Source organism: Sparus aurata, chromosome 19 (assembly GCF_900880675.1).
Source record: "Sparus aurata chromosome 19, fSpaAur1.1, whole genome shotgun sequence".
In the NCBI taxonomy this organism is placed as follows: Eukaryota; Metazoa; Chordata; class Actinopteri; order Spariformes; family Sparidae; genus Sparus; species Sparus aurata.
The window spans coordinates 20,916,725-20,929,995 of NC_044205.1; the positions used below are offsets into that span (position 1 = coordinate 20,916,725).

A 13,271-nucleotide genomic window follows, 5' to 3' on the forward strand; every position below is an offset into this window, starting at 1 on the left:
AATCATCACTTTTCATTATAAGCACTTTTACTTTTAGTATCTATACAGTACATACTATCAGCGTGGCATTGTATTTTTCTACACCGTGCTTTTGCTATTTTTGGCTCAACTGAAGTAAAAAGATCTGAGTACTTCTGGCTCGGATGCCCACTTGAGCAGCTTTGTGAAGCGCAGTCTTCTCAATTAAAACGTTAAATCATTTCATTTTAGTCAGTCTATTCCACCTCCAATATGACATCGTTCCAAGAATGATGTCATATTGGCAGTGTCCCCTGAAAGTGTCTCTGTTATTCGCTGGCATAAGCGTATTTTTTTGATAAGACTGTAAACAATAAAAAAAAAATTCTTGCCTTTGATATTTTCTTAACAGCGAAACAGTGAGAGTTGTTGCTGTTTCAGGGGCTTAGCATTCAAAATCTCACACAGCATGAATTTTGGCTAAAACTGGGATAATCACACTCAGGTAAGCCACAGAAGAACAGTTTGTGAGCGGGCGGGTTGGGGACACGGCAGCACAGCTGAGCTTCAACCTTTTCTAAAAGGGGGCACTCGACCCGGGAAACCTCCCCCTGCCAGTTTCCTCACCCGGCACCAGATGTTACCTCTGTCTCGTACTCAGCCCTTCGTAATAATTAATGCGGAGCTCCTCCAGGGGAGCTCGTGTTAAAGGTTTTATGAACACACAATTATGAGTCATCCACACAGGTACGCACTCGCTTACACAGTCGCACACTTGAGTTGGATCATTATGTGGGAGAAACCAAACGCTCTGTATTGACACTCGTGAACACTAGAAGTTCTTAATGACCGTAAAGTCGACAAGCTCTTCCCGGCGTTGGAGGCTAAATTTACCTAAAGAACTCTCAACGCCACGGGGTAACTGCACTCGGCTGTGTTTTCTGATGTCGTAATCCCACATTGTGTCTGGATGACTCTTTCAAGTTGACTGACTGATTGCTGTGACCCGAACTGCCGGCAGAGGACAAGGCCCAATTTGTCGGCTGCTCATCGCATAATGAATGAAATCATATCCAATTACACGCCCGCCATCTTTGATCACTTACATTATGAGAGATATGTGCATGATGGGTATTATGGGGGATCACTGTCACTTTGGTAATAAAATATGATTCACTTTATGACTCATGTATGTCTCACATTCTGCCTCATGCGGCGATTACATCCAAACACTGTTAAATATTAAGCTTTCGTCAACAGTTTTATTTATTTATTTTATTTTTTTGGCGGGATGCCGGCAAGAGCAAGCAATTACCTTGAGCTGACACGGATCCGGATAAACAGAAAACAGTTTGGGGCTAGAAATCTCGATCAATCACGGGAGAAAAAAGTATTAGCAAAAGATCTTAAATTCAAATAGTTGTGCATGCCAACAGCGTCCCTGGCATCGCTTCTGTGCAGACTAGATTGGACAATTGGGACGTTCCTACATGAACCGTTTGGTAATTAGGGACCATGACTAACAAGCTCTGTGTATTCGGAGTGTTTATCTCGTCGCAGCCCAGGCTATGTGACTTTCACGGCGTATTTGCGGGCGACATTTGTGGATCCCTCTAGAACCGAGTCGCCTCCTAATGTCACAATTAAACTGCCGTGACCAATAGCGCTGGCTGTGCCAACTAGATTACAAATGAGGATGGCAAAGGACAACAAAGGTGAGAGTGGAGGATATTAGCCGCTAAATGCAATCAAGACTCACTCGGAGTCCAAAAACGATAATTTAGACGTTAAAAGGGGAAGTTAGGAAACGATTCATTCTGCAATATCCAGCATTTTAAGATGCCACATATTCAGTCCCCAAGATAAAAAAAAAAACACTTCAAAAAATGCTCTTTCTCAGGTGGGATTGAACAAAATAGCGACTTCCACTGCAGCAATGGGGTTTGTTAAGAAAAATAAAAAATGAATCGCCTCCTCTGACCAGCAGCAGACACCATATTTTTTAGCTTTGATGGAAGTTTCACAGGGATCACATCCAATCTTACTCCCTCGTATCCGCACCTCTTTGCCTCAGACAGGCCTTCGCGAGAGATAAAGCTCCACATATGAAACCACTTTGGTCGGTAAGGGGCTGTCAAAATAATATTTTCATTGCTCTAACCACTTCTGTCTACTGCTGTGCTGTATCGTGGCTGAACATCAAGTTTGGACACAACACATAGGATCAATTCTTTTTTGTATATCTTTATCAAACTAAAGATGTATAGAGTATGTATTGTTCAACATTTTCTCGCTGCTTCTACTTCCCTGTCACTCAAACCCCGGGTGCTGCTACTGGAGTGTGAAGGCTGGAGGTGAGGGGAATCGCAGGATCCTTCAGACAAGCCTGGAGATGTTTGACTAAATCAGATTTTAAGGATATGGGGGCCTAAAGTCACGTCTTGTCAACTTGACCTGAAATTGCCATCAGCACTACAGCTCAAACTCACTGCCGTGACAAAATAACACATCACAAATGTGCAAATATGAAATATTAAAGGCCTATTTTTTGCCGGTTTGACAGCTCGGTGGCGTGCTTGATACTATGAAATATTTATTTATTTTGTTGAAAAGCCTTTGAAGGTTCACAGAGACATTTATTTACTTCTGGTGTAATCAGAGGCATGTGTCAGTAAAGGTGACAAATCAGAGGAAAACACAATGCATGCAGATGCTTCCACACAGGGTCACTGAACGGTTTGCTGAGACAGAAAATGAATTATGTGCTATGGCTTTCACAGTCACCAGGACACAACCCGACTCAAAATCTATGGGAGAACAACCCCCAACCTGGAGGTCAGCACGCTGCACGATGAGTCTGAGAGGCTGCAGCATGACAAATAGTCATGGAAGCAGGACAAAACACAAAAATTGTCAAACTTTTCTGTCACAAAAACTTGCATTTAGTTTTGTTCCTACAATCATTTTGTTGTGCCATGCTGCCAGAATGGCTTCAAGGACAGAAACATGGTTTGTCAGTCTGTCGGTCCAGACTGACATCCAGCATCTCAGTAACTGTTGAGACAGTGTTCAGTGCTGATTAGCAATTTTTGGCATGCTACAACAAGATTGGGAACTAGTGTGTTGGCATGCTGACGTTAGCATTCAACTTGAAGCGCCAGTGTGCCTTCGGGCAGTCAACAGCTCCTGTTGAGGGTTAAAAGGCCCCACTCCCTCTTAATATATGATGCTTGTTTTAAGGAGAATACAATGATTTTTAGTTTCAGGTGATGAAACACTAATGAGAACATAATATTACTTATTTTATTGCTGGCTGAAGGAAGCCTGGCTTCCCTAAAATCATGTCCCTCCATTCATCGATAGAAAGTAAACATGACTCCACTCTTTCTCATTCCCCTTTGTCCAGTTGGATTGTTGCTGTCAGCCAAGTTTGGGGCTTAGATTGTTGCAGTCAGGGCCATGGATAATACGCTGTCACTGGACTAGAGCTGCACAATATTGGAAACAGGCAGTGCAATATTTTGGTGTGCTGAGATATGAAAAAATACAAGAAATATCACCCGATAACTTGACTGTCTTGAAAGAACTAATCATTCTGGTAATGATTGGGCTGATTCCGTAGAGGAGTGCAATCCATTAAACAACAAATGCAGTCTGTGCTGAATGATCAATGAATGTTTGCTGTGCATGCAGATCCTGCCTGTACCTCACATACTCCCGAGAACCCAACCGGACTAAACTGTGTCATATAAGACAAACTTCTCTTACAGATCTGGCATCGAAAATTAAGCATCGTGTGAGTTTTCTTGACATTACACACGCTTCTATAACAGAGGATGTTCATCTTAGTGATCAATTATTTGTAGGTTAAAATGTTGTAAGCGACGATAGAGCGCCAACGAGCTCAATTAACGCTGGAGAGCGGCTCATGCGGGGTCAGCACCATCAGCTTAAATCATCTTCCAATGTGTGTGGTACCATTGTGTTAGAGATATATCTTTCAGAACAGATTTTCGGAGACTTGCAGAATCTTTTTTCCGAGGACGCTGGAGCTTCTGATGGACCGTCACCTTCCTAAGACACTTTTACCTGTCACCGTTCTGTCTGTTTGCTGTCGTGCGGACTTTGGTTCAAACACACACGCTGATATCCCAGCTGATTTTACAATTCCATTCCTGTCATGCTGCTCCACTCTCGGCTCTCGCCCGTCGTCGTCATCATCCATCATGTTCGGCTTGGTATGGAGAGCACAGACAGGCGGCTCCTGCGAGTGACGCAAAATTGAACCGAACAACAAGTTCAAGCCGAGTTAAATTGAATGTTTAATATGCAGGAGACAAAATGGCGGCCTCGCAAATATGACAAGCGTATGTCAGGCCGTGGCTGCGGAGAGACTGATGTGGAGAGGAATGAGACTGCAGCCCAGCCCCTCTGCTCTGTGAAATGATTAATTACACACCATTATGAGAGGATGTATCTCATTAAGGTACACATACTGTAGCTGTGGTTACTGTTAGTGGTGGATATAGAGTGATGATCCCTCCCTGACACCCCAGCCACGGAGCTTTCCTTCAGCAAACTAACATTTAACAGCACATGTCTGCCTGCAGCGGCATGTCTCTCTTTCACCAGCCTTTCTTTCTTTTCCATCCTCCGTGATTTACTTTCATATTCCCACCACCCCCGCTCTTTCATCTCAGAATCCAGTAGTGTCAGAGCTATAAACTCCCAGCAGCACAATACACGGTGGTTTAGTGGCATTGTGAGAGTGACTCAAATGTGGAATTGCTTGATTCCAGGGAAGGTTTTTTCATGGTTTTGTTTCTCACAAAGACATTCTTTCCCTGAAACCACCTTTGTGCAAAATTCCATTTTCAGGTGTTCTTGTGCTCGATAATCGATGACCTGTTATAATAACCGTGCCATCGTGCCATGTGATTCACCAGATTTCCCAAGCATCCATTGCAACATCCAACAGAAGCATGGCTGCATTTTTTGCATCTGGTAAATGTGAAGGGGAATTACAACAGTGATGAAAATTGGACGCCATATCTCCTCTGGAGAGTTAAAGGAGACGCATTTTGCTAATTTTCAGGTTCATAATCATCATAATCAGAGACTTGCTCTGAGGCGCTCTGTTTTCCCTTTTGTCTCTTAAATCAAATCAATTTTATTAATATAGCCCAAATTCACAATCACATCACCTCCTGCATACCCAATCCTGCTCTGATTGGTCGGCTCGCTCAGCGCCTCTCCGCTCGGCTCTGCTGTGTTTTTGGCTTCCAGTTAGCTTCACTTTCACCATGAAAATAGGCATAAATTATGCAAAATGTGTGACGTGGTGATCATGGTCATGACAGAAGTCATGGAATTAAAGGCGGGACTGCTGACGAGCGTTTCAGGCACTTCAGGCACCTCTTTTCTGTCGGAGAGAGGAGCTTCCACTGGTGCTTTTTTCAACTTTCAAGATGATTTACATGCACAAGAACACATATAACACACTGAATCAAAAAAACAAAGCATAATAGGTCTCCTACATTGCACGTGGCTGCAGTGCATCATGGTCTACTGAAGCCACTGTTAGTAAAGATGTATTTCCTCAATTTATTTACCTTGATTGAAAGTAATTAACCCTGGCTGGCAGGTAGAACAGTCTGACAGCCTTCTTTAACTAAATGAATTTGTCTCTTTATTATGAACTTGAAATGGTGACAAAATTTACAGTCTACAGGCAAAGAGCTGCACCCGCAGTTAAACTGTAATGACTCCCGCCTCTGTCTTGTTTGGAGAGTAGAGATATGTCATGATGAATGTGACGTGGGCTGACTCTTTTTCCGAAAGGTGACAGTCTTTAGTCAATATAGGAGGAGCCCTTCTGACACCTGTCACTTCAGTAGGGGGCAATACTGAATTAAGGGGCCAAAGGAAAAGGAAAAGGAGTCAGGGAGAAAGAAAAGAGAGAGGGAGGGAGAGGGCAAAGAGCAGAGAAAAAGCGAAGAGAAAGCAGTGCAGTGAAGCGGAGATAATGTAGTCACTGTTTGGTTCTCCCAGCACCTTCTACCTGTCAGTGAACAGTTCAAGCAGGAATTGCTCCCGCCTGTCTCTACCGAAAGGACATGGCGGCTACAGAATGACAACACGGTGGCAGAAAAGTAACATCACAATGCTATAGTGCCAATATATAAAGAGCTCCTCTCCCAGGGGCGAGAGCTCCCTCACAGAAATTCAAAGCTCTGGTGTAATGAAAGCCTACTGGAATGTATAAAGCATGCTGTGCCAAGCTTGAACACTGGCTATTAGACAGACTATCCCCAAGTCCTCCTCATAACTGAAGGGTCAACGCTTCAATTTGTGCAGCAGAGTGTGTTCATCCGCAGCGAGTCCTGTCACAGCGTCTCCGAGCTGAGAGTACTTCAGTTAATTCGCTCACTGCTAAATAATAGAAATGTTGTCCTGAGTGACAGTTTAGTGTATTGACGGAAAATTGATTGGACTTTTGGGGAAATATTCATTTTGCTTTCTTTTCTGAGAGTTCAATGAAGAGATGGATGCAACTGTCTTAATCTGCGAGGGAAGTACAAAGCTACAGCCAGGAGCCCATTAGCTAGAATTAGCATAAAGACTGGAAGCAGGGGGGAAAATAGCTAGCCTGGCTGTTCTAATTAACTCATTATATATTGTTTGTTGTAGTCCAGCACATAACCAGAGAGGTCAAGGCTGGTTGTTTCCCGCCTGCTACAAATTTCTGTGCTAAAGCTAACAAGCTCCTGGCTGTAGCTTCATAGTGGCAAGTCTTGCTACTTGGCGGCCATCTTGCCAAAACAACGACATTGCCTCAAATGTTTCCTGGTTTCGGCTCGTGTGTTTTCTCTCTTCTCTTATAACTTCTCTGGTTTCATATATTCTGCTGAGATGTATTTGGTTTTCAGTTTGGTTTAAAACCGACAAAAAAAGAGTAAGATAGCATTTTAGTGTTTAAATACGTGATGTTAGCTAACTGCTAACTGGTAGCCTGCATTTTTTAAAACTTATTGAGGGATATTGTTGCAGTAATATCTCTCGTCATCGCTAACATTGTCATCGTCCTCACTGTTGATAAACTAAATTGTGTATTACATCAATAGGACAGTTTATCTTTCATCCATTTTTCTGACAGTTGACCTGTTTAAGTGTAGCACCACATATTGGATCTATACTAAGCGACTGATTAAAAGCAAAAGAAGGAATTGTTAGTTGCAGCTGATAAGAAAAGGATAACCAGATAATCTATAGGGCCTGTTAACATACACCACTGATGTACGTACAGCTCTTTACATTACATCCGGTTCAAGATTCTGACGTGCGCCTTAATCCGAAAATCTTGTTCGATCTCGCTCAGCCGCTGCACCGACAGGCAACCGCTTTACTTTTCCTCGCTTGTCCTGTTCAATATTAATGCTTGGCTATGAATTTTCTTCTGTAAAGTTTAGGGAAGTGTGAAGAGAACACGTCCTATAGAGAAGGAATGTCACACTGGAAATGGGAGTGTAAGCGCTGCGTGTCCTGTTCTGGAGGATGAAGAGGCAGATTTTAAAAAGCCCTGTGGGTGAACAGAGATGTGTTGGACCCCAGCTGGTCTGCAGGGGTTCACAGGGTTCACATAAAAAAATTACACTGTACTGTAAAAAGCCTACGGACGGTGGGAATTGTAGACCCGTGTATTCTTGAGACTTCACCACTCATCAAGTTTTTTCACTAAGTGCATCTGGATGAACTCGCTCCACAGACGACCGCGATATGAGTAGTTCATCCTTGTGTAAAAGTGTCCCCTGGCCCTTTTCAGACCAGGCCCTGGCCACACACACACACTCACTTAACAAATAGATGCAAGCGCGCAAACAGCTTCTTTAGTGAGGGCAATATGTTGTTGTGATATCAGCGTTTCTAAAGCTTTTCTTTTTCCCGGCCTCATGGAAACACTCGTTGTGTATTCCACCCCCTGCGTCTGAATTATTCAGCCTCAATGCCATTTCTATTCTTAGTACTTCTACTAGTGTTTGGATGGCTGCTGAATAAACTGAAGTCATACAGTAAACAACATACGTGTCTTACAGTCTCCACTTTAATTAGCTTGGCACTTTCATGTGAACGGACACATGCATGACGACGTGTAATGAGTTGTGGTTTTCCTGGGCTCAAAAGCTGTGTATCATTAATTGAGCAATTAGAAAATGCAGCATGTTCTGGCGCGCTTGCACCATCTGCTCTTTACATTAAAAATATGCACACGCACGACAAGGTTGAAATTAGATGTTTATATGTCGCTTTTCAGGCAGGGAATTCATTTGCGTCGAGACAATAAGAGGGCCTGTATTAAATCAAGTCGAAAAAGCGATAGTCTTCAAGGGAACATCAAAGGGCTGCAGATGTCCCTCTGGGCCATTTCACGAGCATCGATCGAAAAGTGCTGGGTGGGAACGTGCTCACGGTACTCCCATCCAGTGAAACTGATTTCATCCAGCCACGCCTCGTAGCCGGGATCTGCTAATCCCTCAAGTCTGAAATTGTTCTGAGAGAAGCGGAGAGAAGAAAGGTGAGCGACGGTGGAAAGAAGGATGGAAAGGTGAAGCTGAAGCTGTTGGTGACATCGAAAACATGAGTTTGCCCTTTTTTTTTCCCTTTTTTTTTTTTAAACATGTTATGCAATTCACAGTCCTTCATTCTACACGCAACATTCATCTTGGCGGGCAAAAAAAGTGTTATTTGATGTTTTGCTATCATTTATAAACATGCTCATTAAGCTCGCACTGTCAGAAGGCTGTCACCGCTATGGCAGCATCAGCAGAATTTTTAATGATGCATGTGGAATGATTAATAATTCACATTAATAGGGGCTTGAGCTTCATCTGCCAGCCGCATGAATCTGATTAATCAAATAAATTGCAGTGCAATTACAAACCACAAGATTATTCTGTTGAGAGGCAATGTATGTAAACCACACGCAGGATGTGTTGAAGAAATGTACATTTACACAAGAGTGACATGCAGCACAATGGCTCCTTAAAGTTCTTTTGCAAAGGGAGCTGCAGAGTTTAGGGCTCTGACAAACCGCCAAAGTGTGATTTAACGGGAACTGTGAGCACAAATTAAGCCAATGGTTACTTTGCACTCTCTGTGTCATCTTTCATATGTTTGCAACTACCTCCTTTTGGTATGAATTATTAATAAATAGCTGGCTGTTGCATGTTGAGCCAGAGAGAGGGGTAACACGTGGACTGGACTACAGCCACAAACCGGATTGTCAATGCAAATGCTCGCAGTCACCCACACTTAATCTGAAATGTGTTCAAACATGGATTTAAAATAAAGCGATCGTTTTTCAGCTACATTTCTTAATCGCATTCCCATTTCTGCTCAGTGTGAATTGACGGACCACCTTAGGGATTTATAGGTTCAGAGGATTTTATGTGATATCAACGAGTGCATTTGTGTATTTTTTTTCCCCGTTTCTCAGCCTCTAGAGAGCCGAACAGTTTGACACAGTGTGACGTCTTGGCTTGCATCACGAATGTACTGTACTTCAAGATGCTGTGACGCAAAACAACATCACACATTTGCTTCCTGGGGGACTCAATGCACCAGCACAGGATCCCTTAAAGACACCACACACACACACACACACACACACAAAAGAAGACAGTCTTTAATTTGAATTTTACTTAATCTTAAAGACACACATACACACCCTCCATGTTTAAGCCTTGTGGATGGCAGTGCTTGTTGCTCTCAGAGATTTACTGCAGCGAGCCAATTGAGTTGTTACCCCCCGAAGAAAAATCCGTCATCGCGCTGGGATCAGTGGAGATTAATCCATTACAATCAAGTCAAAGGGAGAGAAAACTCGCCAATTTGGTCAAAATTAGCACAGTCTGCTATGACTGGTCGCCTCAGTTCATTAATAACGCTCCACCGGCAACACTCTAAATCAATCTTATTTGCATACAGTGCAAGTGTGGCCACTCATTAATCCTCTGTTTATTTTCTTTTTTTCTCCCTGCCTCTCTTTACGCGTTACGTCAAGGGAGAAAATATTGATTTCCTCGACACTTTCAGGGAATGCCTTAATTGACTGAACGCCACCAATAAATTGTTCATTGCCGGTTGATGAAAACGCCTCCGGCCGCTGTAAATCCCCCTGATAATGTCTCAATGGAGCGATTCTCTTGCGCGGCGACACATCCAAATCAGAGTTTAAATACGTATTTTGTTTAAAGTCCATACTGACGCTCAGCAGTAAGCCTACAGCCGGTTCAATCTGCTGCTGCTCCTCCTGTTGCCAGGGTTATGCTACTGAAGTATGCAAGCTTGTTATTAGATCCAGGCAGCCTGGCAGGCACAGAGCAGAGGCCCTGGCTGGTTTGCTGGTTCTCGCCATCTCCCAGCAGAGTAGCCTCCAGTCATTCTTCAGTATCACTGCTACAGAGAGACAGAGTGATGTGAGAAGTCTGTGTGATCTGCCTGCGCGCACTGTGTTGCACAACGGCCTCTGCAGCCTTTCTTTTGCGTACGTGTGTGTTGCTGACCGAGGACAAATGTTGGATCCGCACAAAAACTGTCCTCACACTCCTTGACACGAATGTCACGATGTCCTACTATCTATTATTTTGCAGCCCAGTTGCGTCATGAGTACAATTATAGGAGAAATGGAGAATGCAGAAGTGGGTTAAATTAAATAACTTTCCATTGAATTGAAAATATATATTTTTTAATTTGACGGAAAAAAAACACACTGAGGTTTGGGGAGTAATAGAATACATGTAACAGGATTTGGTAATCAGGATACAAAAAAAAAACTGTAGTCTGGTAAAACTTAAGGAAAAAAATTTAATTAGATTACAGATACAAAAGTGAAAGAGGGGATTGCAAACAGGATAACAATTTCAAAATAAAAGATGATATACTATTCTGTAACTATGCACAATAAATCGAAACCGGACGCTTGTTATAAATCAAAGCCCTCATATTGATATTTATTTTCCCTAGTCTTTATTTGCATGTTTGGTGTTGAATTCATCCATAAGTAACGGAAAGTAATCAGGATATGTTTCTTTTTTTCAGTTTTATGAGCCCTTTAAGGTCATTTCCTCTCATGTACAGTAGGCTTAAAAATTGTGATTGATTTTTTACCATTAAAAATAAATCAATAAATCAATACATCTACATTTATTAATAAAGTAAGTAAATACTTAGTTGTTTGGCTTATAAAATGTCAGACAATGGTGCAATATATTACTGTGAAGCCCAAAATGGCGACCGTCTCGTTTTGTCCACAACCTTAAGATATTCAGTTTCCTGTCCTGGAGGAGGAAAAGAAAACAGAAACCTTCACATATAAGAAGCTGGAATCAGGTAATTTTAACCATTCTTTTTATAAAATAAATAAAAGTGAACAATAAATGATCAGAATAGACTAGTTGGTGATACTCCGCTAAGTCCACTTCGCTAGGCTACTAGCTTACTCTGTTGTCAGGGAGGTGTATTTGAAATCAGTTGAAAGAGATGCAAGTAAGTTTTTATTGTTTTATTTTTTCATATATGTTTTAATATTTTCTGGCACACAGGTCAAAACACGCTGGTCTCACTATTCCTGCTATTTAGCTAGGAGCAGAATAACAGGAAATAAGCTAACCTAAGACGAGCCGTTTTTCAGCCCCTAGCTAGCTGAAGTCCACTTAGCTAGGCTGTTAGCTTGCTTAGCTGTCAGAGAGGTGTGGTTGAAATCAGTGAAAGAAATTCTGGTAAATTTTTATTGTTAATATATATATTTTTTTAAACAACCTCATACACACAGTCACTATTCCTGGTTGCTATTTAGCTAGGAGCTGAATGACAGGAAATAAGCTAATCCAAGACTAGCCATTAGCCGCTAGCCTTTAGCCTCAGTGCCTACATGAGTTCATTATTAATTAAGTGCACCTGCTGGGACCACTGGGGGATATTTTTTTTTATCGGTAACAGCAGAAAACGTATACTTAAGTTATAAATATACATATCACCATATTGACGTGAAGTGACGTAACTAAAGTCGTATTTCTTTTCTTTAAAGTTGTGCAGGATTATGTAATTTAAAGTGTCTGGACTGGGATGACGGTGCCGCTTGCAGGAGGGATCCGCAACGGCGAGACTCCATGCCGGGCTTTCCCTCTCCCCGTTCATGTGAAGCGCTGTTTCATACGTTCAGTGAAGCCTCTGCAGCCCCGCAGACGGAGCGATACAGGAAGATAGTACAGTGTGTGGGACCTTACCATCCAAGTGACGTCCTGTATGATCACCATCCCCGACTTTGTGCTCTTCTTCTCAAGGCGATTTCAGAAGGGGGAAAAAATTCAGGGGATTTACTCTCGAGGGCGACTCTCGGACGGCCACTCTCCTGTGTTGACAAGGTAAGAGGGGGCAAAATGCGCAAATTGTTTGGGTTTTTCTTCCTCGTTTCATTCATTCATTCATTCTGCAGCGAGGATGTGTTCGCACTTGTCGTCGTTCAAAACAGACGCATCTCTTCAATGAAAACAGGCACTTTTTTCTTTCCCCCCACCACCCTTCCTCACTGTGCAGCCCTGGGTGTCATGTTGTCACATTGTGCATGTTTTTTTTTTTTTAACGTTTCCATAACTTTTCCTATAATCACAGACACTTGAAGAGATTATGTAATTCATTTAAGCAAAGTTTATAGACTGCGTCCCCCCCCCCCCTCTTGCTGTGGTAAGTGACCATGATGAGGCAAAGGGGGTAAAATATCCAGTCAGTCTAATTCATGCGTCTGGAAGAAACAACGTCTGCAAAAAAAAAAAAAAAAAATGCATCTTGAGAGGACAACATGCAGAAATTTCCTCCTCTATTGCTTTATTATTATTACTATTATTTTAACACTGGAAGCAAAGGACAAATCTGAGCTGCCACTTGTGGGACCAGGGTCCAGTTATGACCAGCAGAACATGTGCCATCAAATAATTCTCTGGGCTCTGAGGTGTTTATCTGAAGCCTTGCAGGGCTGTAGACCACTGATGGCTGCTGGGGCACTTTCTCTTACAGCCTTGTCAATCTGCTCTATGTGTCTAACCCAGCCTCCTTGGAAATTTTGGTTTCGGTGTTGCATGTGGTTCTGCACAGACAGCACTGCCACTGCCCACCCCCACCCAGACTGAATGTGTGATCTCGGGCCATTAAAAACGCTGCCACAAGTAGCAGCGAGCGACATTACATCTGTAAATTACTCTCTGCACTAACTCCAGCCGTGATGTGAATGGATCACTCGTCTGATGTAAAGCAGTTGG

General features: G+C 42.6%; 1 protein-coding gene across 3 annotated transcripts in view; it reads left to right on the top strand.

Moving 5' to 3' along the window:
• Window positions 1-12,061: 12,061 nt before the first annotated feature.
• Window positions 12,062-13,271, top strand: part of dlgap1b (discs, large (Drosophila) homolog-associated protein 1b) — a 102,796-nt gene continuing 101,586 nt past the window's right edge. For 2 of the 3 annotated variants that reach the window (XM_030398510.1, XM_030398511.1), the window contains exon 1: window positions 12,067-12,380. The gene's annotated coding sequence lies outside the window, so the exon portion shown is untranslated. Of the gene's footprint in view, window positions 12,381-13,271 lie in introns of all 3 variants that reach the window. The other variant, XM_030398508.1, reaches the window with a different exon arrangement.